Consider the following 14,265-nt stretch of genomic DNA (forward strand, 5'->3'; position numbering starts at 1 on the left):
ACATCTGTATAGTGTACTCCTCTCTATAGGATAATGTTGGCTCTGTTACATCTGTATAGTGTGCTCCTCTCTATAGGGTAATGTTGGCTCTGTTACATCTGTATAGTGTGCTCCTCTCTATAGGGGGTAATGTTGGTTCTGTTACATCTGTATAGTGTGCTCCTCTCTATAGGGTAATGTTGGCTCTGTTACATCTGTATAGTGTGCTCCTCTCTATAGGGTAATGTTGGCTCTGTTACATCTGTATAGTGTGCTCCTCTCTATAGGGTAATGTTGGCTCTGTTACATCTGTATAGTGTACTCCTCTCTATAGGGGTAATGTTGGCTCTGTTACATCTGTATAGTGTACTCCTCTCTATAGGGGTAATGTTGGCTCTGTTACATCTGTATAGTGTGCTCCTCTCTATAGAGGTAATGTTGGTTCTGTTACATCTGTATAGTGTGCTCCTCTCTATAGAGGTAATGTTGGCTCTGTTACATCTGTATAGTGTGCTCCTCTCTATAGGGTAATGTTGGCTCTGTTACATCTGTATAGTGTACTCCTCTCTATAGGGGGTAATGTTGGTTCTGTTACATCTGTATAGTGTGCTCCTCTCTATAGAGGTAATGTTGGCTCTGTTACATCTGTATAGTGTGCTCCTCTCTATAGGGTAATGTTGGCTCTGTTACATCTGTATAGTGTGCTCCTCTCTATAGAGGTAATGTTGGCTCTGTTACATCTGTATAGTGTGCTCCTCTCTATAGGGTAATGTTGGTTCTGTTACATCTGTAAAGTGTGCTCCTCTCTCTATAGGGGGTAATGTTGGCTCTGTTACATCTGTATAGTGTGCTCCTCTCTATAGGGTAATGTTGGTTCTGTTACATCTGTATAGTGTGCTCCTCTCTATAGGGTAATGTTGGCTCTGTTACATCTGTATAGTGTACTCCTCTCTATAGGGGTAATGTTGGCTCTGTTACATCTGTATAGTGTGCTCCTCTCTATAGTGGTAATGTTGGCTCTGTTACATCTGTATAGTGTGCTCCTCTCTATAGGGGGTAATGTTGGCTCTGTTACATCTGTATAGTGTGCTCCTCTCTATAGGGTAATGTTGGCTCTGTTACATCTGTATAGTGTGCTCCTCTCTCTATAGGGGGTAATGTTGGCTCTGTTACATCTGTATAGTGTGCTCCTCTCTATAGGGTAATGTTGGCTCTGTTACATCTGTATAGTGTACTCCTCTCTATAGGGGTAATGTTGGCTCGGTTACATCTGTATAGTGTGCTCCTCTCTATAGGGTAATGTTGGCTCTGTTACATCTGTATAGTGTGCTCCTCTCTATAGGGGTAATGTTGGTTCTGTTACATCTGTATAGTATACTCCTCTCTATAGGGTAATGTTGGCTCTGTTACATCTGTATAGTGTGCTCCTCTCTATATAGGGGTAATATTGGCTCTGTTACATCTGTATAGTGTGCTCCTCTCTATAGGGTAATGTTGGTTCTGTTACATCTGTATAGTGTGCTCCTCTCTATAGGGTAATGTTGGCTCTGTTACATCTGTATAGTGTACTCCTCTCTATAGGGGTAATGTTGGCTCTGTTACATCTGTATAGTGTGCTCCTCTCTATAGGGTAATGTTGGCTCTGTTACATCTGTATAGTGTGCTCCTCTCTATAGGGTAATGTTGGCTCTGTTACATCTGTATAGTGTGCTCCTCTCTATAGGGGGTAATGTTGGCTCTGTTACATCTGTATAGTGTGCTCCTCTCTATAGGGTAATGTTGGCTCTGTTACATCTGTATAGTGTGCTCCTCTCTCTATAGGGGGTAATGTTGGCTCTGTTACATCTGTATAGTGTACTTCTCTCTATAGGGTAATGTTGGTTCTGTTACATCTGTATAGTGTACTCCTCTCTATAGGATAATGTTGGCTCTGTTACATCTGTATAGTGTACTCCTCTCTATAGGGGGTAATGTTGGCTCTGTTACATCTGTATAGTGTGCTCCTCTCTATAGGGTAATGTTGGCTCTGTTACATCTGTATAGTGTACTCCTCTCTATAGGGGTAATGTTGGCTCTGTTACATCTGTATAGTGTGCTCCTCTCTATAGGGTAATGGTGGCTCTGTTACATCTGTATAGTGTGCTCCTCTCTATAGGGGTAATGTTGGTTCTGTTACATCTGTATAGTATACTCCTCTCTATAGGGTAATGTCGGCTCTGTTACATCTGTATAGTGTACTCCTCTCTATAGGGGTAATGTTGGCTCTGTTACATCTGTATAGTGTGCTCCTCTCTATAGGGTAATGTTGGCTCTGTTACATCTGTATAGTGTGCTCCTCTCTCTATAGGGGGTAATGTTGGCTCTGTTACATCTGTATAGTGTGCTCCTCTCTATAGGGGGTAATGTTGGCTCTGTTACATCTGTATAGTGTACTCCTCTCTATAGGGTAATGTTGGCTCTGTTACATCTGTATAGTGTGCTCCTCTCTATAGGGTAATGTTGGTTCTGTTACATCTGTATAGTGTACTCCTCTCTATAGGGGGTAATGTTGGCTCTGTTACATCTGTATAGTGTGCTCCTCTCTATAGGGTAATGTTGGTTCTGTTACATCTGTATAGTGTACTTCTCTATAGGGGTAATGTTGGTTCTGTTACATCTGTATAGTGTGCTCCTCTCTATAGGGTAATGTTGGCTCTGTTACATCTGTATAGTGTGCTCCTCTCTATATAGGGGTAATGTTGGCTCTGTTACATCTGTATAGTGTGCTCCTCTCTATAGAGGTAATGTTGGTTCTGTTACATCTGTATAGTGTGCTCCTCTCTATAGAGGTAATGTTGGTTCTGTTACATCTGTATAGTGTGCTCCTCTCTATAGTGGTAATGTTGGCTCTGTTACATCTGTATAGTGTGCTCCTCTCTATAGGGTAATGTTGGCTCTGTTACATCTGTATAGTGTGCTCCTCTCTATAGGGGGTAATGTTGGCTCTGTTACATCTGTATAGTGTGCTCCTCTCTATAGGGTAATGTTGGCTCTGTTACATCTGTATAGTGTGCTCCTCTCTCTATAGGGGGTAATGTTGGCTCTGTTACATCTGTATAGTGTGCTCCTCTCTATAGGGTAATGTTGGCTCTGTTACATCTGTATAGTGTGCTCCTCTCTATAGGGGGTAATGTTGGCTCTGTTACATCTGTATAGTGTGCTCCTCTCTATAGGGTAATGTTGGCTCTGTTACATCTGTATAGTGTGCTCCTCTCTATAGGGGGTAATGTTGGCTCTGTTACATCTGTATAGTGTGCTCCTCTCTATAGGGTAATGTTGGCTCTGTTACATCTGTATAGTGTACTCCTCTCTATAGGGGTAATGTTGGCTCTGTTACATCTGTATAGTGTGCTCCTCTCTATAGGGTAATGTTGGCTCTGTTACATCTGTATAGTGTGCTCCTCTCTATAGGGGTAATGTTGGTTCTGTTACATCTGTATAGTATACTCCTCTCTATAGGGTAATGTCGGCTCTGTTACATCTGTATAGTGTACTCCTCTCTATAGGGGTAATGTTGGCTCTGTTACATCTGTATAGTGTGCTCCTCTCTATAGGGTAATGTTGGCTCTGTTACATCTGTATAGTGTGCTCCTCTCTCTATAGGGGGTAATGTTGGCTCTGTTACATCTGTATAGTGTGCTCCTCTCTATAGGGGGTAATGTTGGCTCTGTTACATCTGTATAGTGTACTCCTCTCTATAGGGTAATGTTGGCTCTGTTACATCTGTATAGTGTGCTCCTCTCTATAGGGTAATGTTGGCTCTGTTACATCTGTATAGTGTACTCCTCTCTATAGGGGGTAATGTTGGCTCTGTTACATCTGTATAGTGTGCTCCTCTCTATAGGGTAATGTTGGTTCTGTTACATCTGTATAGTGTACTCCTCTCTATAGGGGTAATGTTGGTTCTGTTACATCTGTATAGTGTGCTCCTCTCTATAGGGTAATGTTGGCTCTGTTACATCTGTATAGTGTGCTCCTCTCTATAGAGGTAATGTTGGTTCTGTTACATCTGTATAGTGTGCTCCTCTCTATAGGGGTAATGTTGGCTCTGTTACATCTGTATAGTGTGCTCCTCTCTATATAGGGGTAATGTTGGCTCTGTTACATCTGTATAGTGTGCTCCTCTCTATAGGGGTAATGTTGGCTCTGTTACATCTGTATAGTGTGCTCCTCTCTATAGGGTAATGTTGGCTCTGTTACATCTGTATAGTGTGCTCCTCTCTATAGGGGGTAATGTTGGCTCTGTTACATCTGTATAGTGTGCTCCTCTCTATAGGGGTAATGTTGGCTCTGTTACATCTGTATAGTGTGCTCCTCTCTATAGGGGGTAATGTTGGTTCTGTTACATCTGTATAGTGTACTCCTCTCTATAGGGGGTAATGTTGGTTCTGTTACATCTGTATAGTGTACTCCTCTCTATAGGGGGTAATGTTGGCTCTGTTACATCTGTATAGTGTACTCCTATCTATAGGGGTAATGTTGGCTCTGTTACATCTGTATAGTGTGCTCCTCTCTATAGGGTAATGTTGGCTCTGTTACATCTGTATAGTGTGCTCCTCTCTATAGAGGTAATGTTGGCTCTGTTACATCTGTATAGTGTGCTCCTCTCTATAGGGGGTAATGTTGGCTCTGTTACATCTGTATAGTGTGCTCCTCTCTATAGGGTAATGTTGGCTCTGTTACATCTGTATAGTGTGCTCCTCTCTATAGGGTAATGTTGGCTCTGTTACATCTGTATAGTGTACTCCTCTCTATAGGGGGTAATGTTGGCTCTGTTACATCTGTATAGTGTGCTCCTCTCTATAGGGTAATGTTGGTTCTGTTACATCTGTATAGTGTACTCCTCTCTATAGGGGTAATGTTGGCTCTGTTACATCTGTATAGTGTACTCCTCTCTATAGGGTAATGTTGGCTCTGTTACATCTGTATAGTGTACTCCTCTCTATAGAGGTAATGTTGGTTCTGTTACATCTGTATAGTGTGCTCCTCTCTATAGGGTAATGTTGGTTCTGTTACATCTGTATAGTGTGCTCCTCTCTATAGGGTAATGTTGGCTCTGTTACATCTGTAAAGTGTGCTCCTCTCTATAGAGGTAATGTTGGCTCTGTTACATCTGTATAGTGTGCTCCTCTCTATAGGGGGTAATGTTGGTTCTGTTACATCTGTATAGTGTGCTCCTCTCTATAGGGTAATGTTGGCTCTGTTACATCTGTATAGTGTGCTCCTCTCTATAGGGTAATGTTGGCTCTGTTACATCTGTATAGTGTGCTCCTCTCTATAGGGGTAATGTTGGCTCTGTTACATCTGTATAGTGTACTCCTCTCTATAGGGTAATGTTGGCTTGGTTACATCTGTATAGTGTGCTCCTCTCTATAGGGGGTAATGTTGGCTCTGTTACATCTGTATAGTGTGCTCCTCTCTATAGGGTAATGTTGGCTCTGTTACATCTGTATAGTGTACTCCTCTCTATAGGGGTAATGTTGGCTCTGTTACATCTGTATAGTGTGCTCCTCTCTATAGGGGGTAATGTTGGCTCTGTTACATCTATATAGTGTGCTCCTCTCTATAGGGTAATGTTGGCTCTGTTACATCTGTATAGTGTGCTCCTCTCTATAGGGTAATGTTGGCTCTGTTACATCTGTATAGTGTGCTCCTCTCTATAGGGGTAATGTTGGCTCTGTTACATCTGTATAGTGTGCTCCTCTCTATAGGGTAATGTTGGTTCTGTTACATCTGTATAGTGTGCTCCTCTCTATAGGGGGTAATGTTGGCTCTGTATAGTGTGCTCCTCTCTATAGGGTAATGTTGGCTCTGTTACATCTGTATAGTGTACTCCTCTCTATAGGGTAATGTTGGCTCTGTATAGTGTACTCCTCTCTATAGGGGTAATGTTGGCTCTGTTACATCTGTATAGTGTACTCCTCTCTATAGGGTAATGTTGTCTCTGTTACATCTGTATAGTGTACTCCTCTCTATAGGGGTAATGTTGGCTCTGTTACATCTGTATAGTATACTCCTCTCTATAGAGGTAATGTTGGCTCTGTTACATCTGTATAGTATGCTCCTCTCTATAGGGTAATGTTGGCTCTGTTACATCTGTATAGTGTACTCCTCTCTATAGGGGGTAATGTTGGTTCTGTTACATCTGTATAGTGTACTCCTCTCTATAGGGTAATGTTGGCTCTGTTACATCTGTATAGTGTACTCCTCTCTATAGGGTAATGTTGGCTCTGTTACATCTGTATAGTGTACTCCTCTCTATAGGGGGTAATGTTGGTTCTGTTACATCTGTATAGTGTACTCCTCTCTATAGGGTAATGTTGGCTCTGTATAGTGTGCTCCTCTCTATAGAGGGTAATGTTGGCTCTGTTACATCTGTATAGTGTGCTCCTCTCTATAGGGTAATGTTGGCTGTTACATCTGTATAGTGTACTCCTCTCTATAGGGGTAATGTTGGCTCTGTTACATCTGTATATTGTACTCCTCTCTATAGGGTAATGTTGGCTCTGTTACATCTGTATAGTGTACTCCTCTCTATAGGGGGTAATGTTGGTTCTGTTACATCTGTATAGTGTACTCCTCTCTATAGGGTAATGTTGGCTCTGTTACATCTGTATAGTGTGCTCCTCTCTATAGAGGTAATGTTGGCTCTGTTACATCTGTATAGTGTACTCCTCTCTATAGGGTAATGTTGGCTCTGTTACATCTGTATAGTGTGCTCCTCTCTATATAGGGGTAATGTTGGCTCTGTTACATCTGTATAGTGTGCTCCTCTCTATAGGGTAATGTTGGTTCTGTTACATCTGTATAGTGTGCTCCTCTCTATAGGGGTAATGTTGGCTCTGTTACATCTGTATAGTGTGCTCCTCTCTATAGGGTAATGTTGGCTCTGTTACATCTGTATAGTGTGCTCCTCTCTATAGGAGGTAATGTTGGCTCTGTTACATCTGTATAGTGTGCTCCTCTCTATAGGGGTAATGTTGGCTCTGTTACATCTGTATAGTGTGCTCCTCTCTATAGGGGTAATGTTGGCTCTGTTATATCTGTATAGTGTGCTCCTCTCTATAGGGGTAATGTTGGCTCTGTTACATCTGTATAGTGTACTCCTCTCTATAGGGGTAATGTTGGCTCTGTTACATCTGTATAGTGTGCTCCTCTCTATAGGGGTAATGTTGGCTCTGTTACATCTTTATAGTGTGCTCCTCTCTATAGGGTAATGTTGGCTCTGTTACATCTGTATAGTGTGCTCCTCTCTATAGGGTAATGTTGGCTCTGTTAGAGCCAACATTACCCCCTATAGAGAGGAGTACACTATACAGCTGTAACAGAACCAACATTACCCCTATAGAGGAGTACACTATACAGATGTAACAGAGCCAACATTACCCCTATAGAGAGGAGCACACTATACAGATGTAACAGAGCCAACATTACCCTATAGAGAGGAGCACACTATACAGATGTAACAGAGCCAACATTACCCCTATAGAGAGGAGCACACTATACAAATGTAACAGAGCCAACATTACCCCTATAGAGAGGAGTACACTATACAGATGTAACAGAGCCGACATTACCCTATAGAGAGGAGTATACTATACAGATGTAACAGAGCCAACATTACCCTATAGAGAGGAGTACACTATACAGATGTAACAGCCAACATTACCCTATAGAGAGGAGTACACTATACAGATGTAACAGAGCCAACAATACCCTATAGAGAGGAGTACACTATACAGATGTAACAGAGCCAACATTACCCCTATAGAGAGGAGTACACTATACAGATGTAACAGAGCCGACATTACCCTATAGAGAGGAGTATACTATACAGATGTAACAGAGCCAACATTACCCCTATAGAGAGGAGTACACTATACAGATGTAACAGAGCCAACATTACCCTATAGAGAGGAGCACACTATACAGATGTAACAGAGCCAACATTACCCCTATAGAGAGGAGCACACTATACAGATGTAACAGAGCCAACATTACCCTATAGAGAGGAGCACACTATACAGATGTAACAGAGCCAACATTACCCCTATAGAGAGGAGCACACTATACAGATGTAACAGAGCCAACATTACCCTATAGAGGAGCACACTATACAGATGTAACAGAGCCAACATTACCCCCTATAGAGAGGAGCACACTATACAGATGTAACAGAGCCAACATTACCCTATAGAGAGGAGTACACTATACAGATGTAACAGAGCCGACATTACCCTATAGAGAGGAGTATACTATACAGATGTAACAGAGCCAACATTACCCTATAGAAAGGAGCACACTATACAGATGTAACAGAGCCAACATTACCCCTATAGAGAGGAGCACACTATACAGATGTAACAGAGCCAACATTACCCCCTATAGAGAGGAGCACACTATACAGATGTAACAGAGCCAACATTACCCTATAGAGAGGAGCACACTATACAGATGTAACAGAACCAACATTACACCTATAGAGAGGAGCACACTATACAGATGTAACAGAGCCAACATTACCCCTATAGAGAGGAGCACACTATACAGATGTAACAGAGCCAACATTACCCTATAGAGAGGAGTACACTATACAGATGTAACAGAACCAACATTACCCTATAGAGAGGAGCACACTATACAGATGTAACAGAGCCAACATTACCTCTATAGAGAGGAGCACACTATACAGATGTAACAGAGCCAACATTACCCTATAGAGAGGAGCACACTATACAGATGTAACCAAGCCAACATTACCCCTATAGAGAGGAGCACACTATAGGGTAAGGTTGGCTCTGTTACATCTGTATAGTGTGCTCCTCTCTATAGGGTAATGTTGGCTCTGTTACATCTGTATAGTGTACTCCTCTCTATAGGGGGTAATGTTGGCTCTGTTACATCTGTATAGTGTGCTCCTCTCTATAGGGTAATGTTGGCTCTGTTACATCTGTATAGTGTGCTCCTCTCTATAGGGTAATGTTGGCTCTGTTACATCTGTATAGTGTGCTCCTCTCTATAGGGTAATGTTGGTTCTGTATAGTGTGCTCCTCTCTATAGGGTAATGTTGGCTCTGTTACATCTGTATAGTGTGCTCCTCTCTATAGGGTAATGTTGGTTCTGTTACATCTGTATAGTGTGCTCCTCTCTATAGGGGTAATGTTGGCTCTGTTACATCTGTATAGTGTGCTCCTCTCTATAGGGGTAATGTTGGCTCTGTTACATCTGTATAGTGTGCTCCTCTCTATAGGGTAATGTTGGCTCTGTTACATCTGTATAGTGTACTCCTCTCTATAGGGGGTAATGTTTGCTCTGTTACATCTGTTTAGTGTGCTCCTCTCTATAGGGTAATGTTGGCTCTGTTACATCTGTATAGTGTGCTCCTCTCTATAGGGTAATGTTGGCTCTGTATAGTGTACTTTTCTCTATAGGGTAATGTTGGTTCTGTTACATCTGTATAGTGTGCTCCTCTCTATAGGGGGTAATGTTGGCTCTGTTACATCTGTATAGTGTGCTCCTCTCTATAGGGGGTAATGTTGGCTCTGTTACATCTGTATAGTGTACTTTTCTCTATAGGGTAATGTTGGCTCTGTTACATCTGTATAGTGTGCTCCTCTCTATAGGGGGTAATGTTGGCTCTGTTACATCTGTATAGTGTGCTCCTCTCTATAGTGGGTAATGTTGGCTCTGTTACATCTGTATAGTGTACTCCTCTCTATAGGGGGTAATGTTTGCTCTGTTACATCTGTATAGTGTGCTCCTCTCTATAGGGTAATGTTGGCTCTGTTACATCTGTATAGTGTGCTCCTCTCTATAGGGTAATGTTGGCTCTGTATAGTGTACTTTTCTCTATAGGGTAATGTTGGTTCTGTTACATCTGTATAGTGTGCTCCTCTCTATAGGGTAATGTTGGCTCTGTATAGTGTACTTTTCTCTATAGGGTAATGTTGGTTCTGTTACATCTGTATAGTGTACTCCTCTCTATAGGGTAATGTTGGTTCTGTTACATCTGTATAGTGTACTCCTCTCTATAGGGGGTAATGTTGGCTCTGTTACATCTGTATAGTATACTCCTCTCTATAGGGTAATGTTGGCTCTGTTACATCTGTATAGTGTACTCCTCTCTATAGGGATAATGTTGGCTCTGTTACATCTGTATAGTGTGCTCCTCTCTATAGGGGTAATGTTGGTTCTGTTACATCTGTATAGTGTGCTCCTCTCTATAGGGGGTAATGTTGGTTCTGTTACATCTATATAGTGTGCTCCTCTCTATAGGGGGTAATGTTGGCTCTGTTACATCTGTATAGTGTGCTCCTCTCTATAGGGGGTAATGTTGGTTCTGTTACATCTATATAGTGTGCTCCTCTCTATAGGGGGTAATGTTGGCTCTGTTACATCTGTATAGTGTACTCCTCTCTATAGGGTAATGTTGGTTCTGTTACATCTGTATAGTGTGCTCCTCTCTATAGGGTAATGTTGGCTCTGTTACATCTGTATAGTGTGCTCCTCTCTATAGGGGGTAATGTTGGCTCTGTTACATCTGTATAGTGTACTCCTCTCTATAGGGTAATGTTGGCTCTGTTACATCTGTATAGTGTGCTCCTCTCTATAGGGGTAATGTTGGCTCTGTTATATCTGTATAGTGTGCTCCTCTCTATAGGGGTAATGTTGGCTCTGTTACATCTGTATAGTGTGCTCCTCTCTATAGGGGTAATGTTGGCTCTGTTACATCTGTATAGTGTACTCCTCTCTCTAGGGGTAATGTTGGTTCTGTTAGAGCCAACATTACCCCCTATAGAGAGGAGCACACTATACAGATGTAACAGAGCCGACATTACCCTATAGAGAGGAGTACACTATACAGATGTAACAGAGCCAACATTACCCTATAGAAAGGAGCACACTATACAGATGTAACAGAGCCAACATTACCTCTATAGAGAGGAGCACACTATACAGATGTAACAGAACCAACATTACCCCTATAGAGAGGAGCACACTATACAGATGTAACAGAGCCAACATTACCCCCTATAGAGAGGAGTACACTATACAGATGTAACAGAGCCAACATTACCCTATAGAAAGGAGCACACTATACAGATGTAACAGAGCCAACATTACCCCTATAGAGAGGAGCATACTATACAGATGTAACAGAGCCAACATTACCCTATAGAGAGGAGCACACTATACAGATGTAACAGAGCCAACATTACCTCTATAGAGAGGAGCACACTATACAGATGTAACAGAACCAACATTACCCTATAGAGAGGAGCACACTATACAGATGTAACAGAGCCAACATTACCCTATAGAGAGGAGCACACTATACAGATGTAACAGAGCCAACATTACCCCTATAGAGGAGTACACTATACAGATGTAACAGAGCCAACATTACCCTATAGAGAGGAGTACACTATACAGATGTAACAGAGCCAACATTACCCTATAGAGAGGAGCACACTATACAGATGTAACAGAGCCAACATTACCCTATAGAGAGGAGTACACTATACAGATGTAACAGAGCCAACATTACCCCTATAGAGAGGAGCACACTATACAGATGTAACAGAGCCAACATTACCCTATAGAGAGGAGCACACTATACAGATGTAACAGAGCCAACATTACCCTATAGAGAGGAGCACACTATACAGATGTAACAGAGCCAACATTACCCTATAGAGAGGAGCACACTATACAGATGTAACAGAGCCAACATTACCCTATAGAGATGAGCACACTATACAGATGTAACAGAGCCAACATTACCCTATAGAGAGGAGCACACTATACAGATGTAACAGAGCCAACATTACCTCTATAGAGAGGAGCACACTAAACAGATGTAACAGAGCCAACATTACCCCTATAGAGAGGAGTACACTATACAGATGTAACAGAGCCAACATTACCCTATAGAGAGGAGCACACTATACAGATGTAACCAAGCCAACATTACCCCTATAGAGAGGAGCACACTATAGGGTAATGTTGGCTCTGTTACATCTGTATAGTGTACTCCTCTCTATAGGGTAATGTTGGCTCTGTTACATCTGTATAGTGTGCTCCTCTCTCTAGGGTAATGTTGGCTCTGTTACATCTGTATAGTGTGCTCCTCTCTATAGGGTAATGTTGGCTCTGTTACATCTGTATAGTGTGCTCCTCTCTCTAGGGTAATGTTGGCTCTGTTACATCTGTATAGTGTGCTCCTCTCTATAGGGTAATGTTGGCTCTGTTACATCTGTATAGTGTGCTCCTCTCTATAGGGTAATGTTGGCTCTGTTACATCTGTATAGTGTGCTCCTCTCTATAGGGTAATGTTGGCTCTGTATAGTGTACTCCTCTCTATAGGGTAATGTTGGTTCTGTTACATCTGTATAGTGTGCTCCTCTCTATAGGGGGTAATGTTGGCTCTGTTACATCTGTATAGTGTGCTCCTCTCTATAGGGTAATGTTGGTTCTGTTACATCTGTATAGTGTGCTCCTCTATATAGGGTAATGTTGGTTCTGTTACATCTGTATAGTGTACTCCTCTCTATAGGGGGTAATGTTGGCTCTGTTACATCTGTATAGTATACTCCTCTCTATAGGGATAATGTTGGCTCTGTTACATCTGTATAGTGTGCTCCTCTCTATAGGGTAATGTTGGCTCTGTTACATCTGTATATTGTGCTCCTCTCTATAGGGGTAATGTTGGTTCTGTTACATCTGTATAGTGTGCTCCTCTCTATAGGGTAATGTTGGCTCTGTTACATCTGTATAGTGTGCTCCTCTCTATAGGGGGTAATGTTGGCTCTGTTACATCTGTATAGTGTGCTCCTCTCTATAGGGTAATGTTGGCTCTGTTACATCTGTATAGTGTGCTCCTCTCTATAGAGGTAATGTTGGTTCTGTTACATCTATATAGTGTACTCCTCTCTATAGGGGGTAATGTTGGTTCTGTTACATCTGTATAGTGTACTCCTCTCTATAGAGGTAATGTTGGTTCTGTTACATCTGTATAGTGTGCTCCTCTCTATAGGGGGTAATGTTGGTTCTGTTACATCTGTATAGTGTGCTCCTTTCTATAGGGGGTAATGTTGGTTCTGTTACATCTATATAGTGTACTCCTCTCTATAGGATAATGTTGGCTCTGTTACATCTGTATAGTGTGCTCCTCTCTATAGGGGGTAATGTTGGCTCTGTTACATCTGTATAGTGTACTCCTCTCTATAGGGGGTAATGTTGGTTCTGTTACATCTGTATAGTGTACTCCTCTCTATAGGGGGTAATGTTGGTTCTGTTACATCTATATAGTGTGCTCCTCTCTATAGAGGTAATGTTGGCTCTGTTACATCTGTATAGTGTGCTCCTCTCTATAGGGTAATGTTGGCTCTGTTACATCTGTATAGTGTGCTCCTCTCTATAGGGTAATGTTGGCTCTGTTACATCTGTATAGTGTACTCCTCTCTATAGGGGGTAATGTTGGCTCTGTTACATCTGTATAGTGTGCTCCTCTCTATAGGGGGTAATGTTGGTTCTGTTACATCTATATAGTGTGCTCCTCTCTATAGGGGGTAATGTTGGCTCTGTTACATCTGTATAGTGTGCTCCTCTCTATAGAGGTAATGTTGGCTCTGTTACATCTGTATAGTGTACTCCTCTCTATAGGGTAATGTTGGCTCTGTTACATCTGTATAGTGTGCTCCTCTCTATAGGGTAATGTTGACTCTGTTACATCTGTATAGTGTGCTCCTCTCTATAGGGTAATGTTGGCTCTGTTACATCTGTATAGTGTGCTCCTCTCTATAGGGTAATGTTGGCTCTGTTACATCTGTATAGTGTGCTCCTCTCTATAGGGGGTAATGTTGGCTCTGTTACATCTGTATAGTGTGCTCCTCTCTATAGGGGTAATGTTGGTTCTGTTACATCTGTATAGTGTACTCCTCCTCTCTATAGGGGTAATGTTGGTTCTGTTACATCTGTATAGTGTGCTCCTCTCTATAGGGGTAATGTTGGCTTGGTTACATCTGTATAGTGTGCTCCTCTCTATAGGGTAATGTTGGCTCTGTTACATCTGTATAGTGTGCTCCTCTCTATAGGGTAATGTTGGCTCTGTTACATCTGTATAGTGTACTCCTCTCTATAGGGGGTAATGTTTGCTCTGTTACATCTGTATAGTGTGCTCCTCTCTATAGGGTAATGTTGGCTCTGTTACATCTGTATAGTGTGCTCCTCTCTATAGGGTAATGT

At 41.9% G+C, this 14,265-nt stretch overlaps 1 protein-coding gene across 1 annotated transcript in view; it reads left to right on the top strand.

Moving 5' to 3' along the window:
* LOC130303252 (peroxisomal ATPase PEX6-like) overlaps window positions 1-14,265 on the top strand; it is an 87,110-nt gene that overhangs the window by 54,621 nt on the left and 18,224 nt on the right. The gene's annotated exons all lie outside the window — the stretch shown is intronic.

The sequence above is a fragment of the Hyla sarda genome, unplaced genomic scaffold, assembly GCF_029499605.1.
Source record: "Hyla sarda isolate aHylSar1 unplaced genomic scaffold, aHylSar1.hap1 scaffold_1204, whole genome shotgun sequence".
NCBI lineage: Eukaryota > Metazoa > Chordata > Amphibia > Anura > Hylidae > Hyla > Hyla sarda.